We start from the raw sequence: 1,390 nt of genomic DNA, 5'->3' as shown, positions 1-1,390 counted from the left end.
CCCATAATTTGCACCATGCACTAATTCTAGCTAAATCTCTATTAAGGGATTCACCAATCCTAGATCTACATTCAGGGGATGGAATTGATGCAAAGAGAGTAGCATCATCTGCATATGCAACAAGCTTGTTTTCTAGGCCAAACCACATGTCATGTGTATATAGTATGAAAAGTAATGGGCCAAGAACACTACCCTGTGGAACACCGGATATCACATTCCTATAATCACTATGGTGCCCATCAACAACAACTCTTTGAGATCTATTACTTAAAAAATCAATAATAATGCTAAGAAACGACCCACCCACTCCCAACTGTTTCAGTTTGAAAACAAGGGCCTCATGATTAACATGGTGAAAGGCATAATCAAAATCTAAGTCAATCATCACAACATTCAGACCATGATCAAGTGATTCCTTCACAGCACTGGGAATTGTAAGAAGGGCATCACATGCTCCATGGCCTACACAAAAAAGATTATTACTTTTGGTATATCTTTTTAGACGTTTTACGAAAAGCTGTTGAAAAAAAAATTAAATAATATGGGAGTTAAGGAAATTAGACAGGAATCAGCTGGGGTAGAGCTACCACAAACATTTATCTAATTCTATAACATTGCCAATTCTCCAACTAGTGCAAAAATTACCTCTTCTTGAATACTTGCAGAAAATAACAGAAAACTTGGGAACTCATAAATCAGCTGTCTTTATATAAAGAAAAAGGTAAAATGCCAATAGGATCTACACCTCCTTCAGCATCAATGTCCAGTATAAGTGTATAATTTCATGGGACCAAAAAAAAGAAGTTACTTAAGCTTTAGCAAAACAGGAAAAAGGAAAATTGAGTTTCTCATTATCCTGCTTACTGCCAAATGCATCAGCCAAAATGGTTTGTCTTTTCCATCCAGTGACAGAGGCATCTAATTTTTAGCAAAGAAGCAATTGTTAAGTCTACACCAAACAGCACATATTTGAGGGTAGACCACCATTTATGTTTCTGGGTTGTGCCAGAAAGGGTCTCTTTTATGATCAAATTGTATTCCTTTTCAGCTGAAGCATAAACTCTCTTGAGCAACAGCCCTTAATTGGGTATATTTATTCCCAATCAAATCTGATCTATTCCTTTTATAGTAATGTACTACAATAATAAGCCTCCTGTTTCTCTAAATAGGTACACCTACAATTATCATTAAAGAAAGGTTTGCCATTGATTCAGTATTTTAACACACAAGAATGAATACGTCGATCAATTATGTTGACAAGATTTTTATTCTAGAGAAAAAAAGGCTCAAACTCTTTATGCAATTGTGATTAATTCAAATGCAAAAGATTACTTAAAATTCCATTCCATTCTGATTAAGATTTTCTATATATCCTACAAGGGTATGACAC

Source organism: Palaemon carinicauda, chromosome 21 (genome assembly GCF_036898095.1).
Source record: "Palaemon carinicauda isolate YSFRI2023 chromosome 21, ASM3689809v2, whole genome shotgun sequence".
NCBI lineage: Eukaryota > Metazoa > Arthropoda > Malacostraca > Decapoda > Palaemonidae > Palaemon > Palaemon carinicauda.
Note: the sequence above shows the minus strand (reverse complement) of the source record.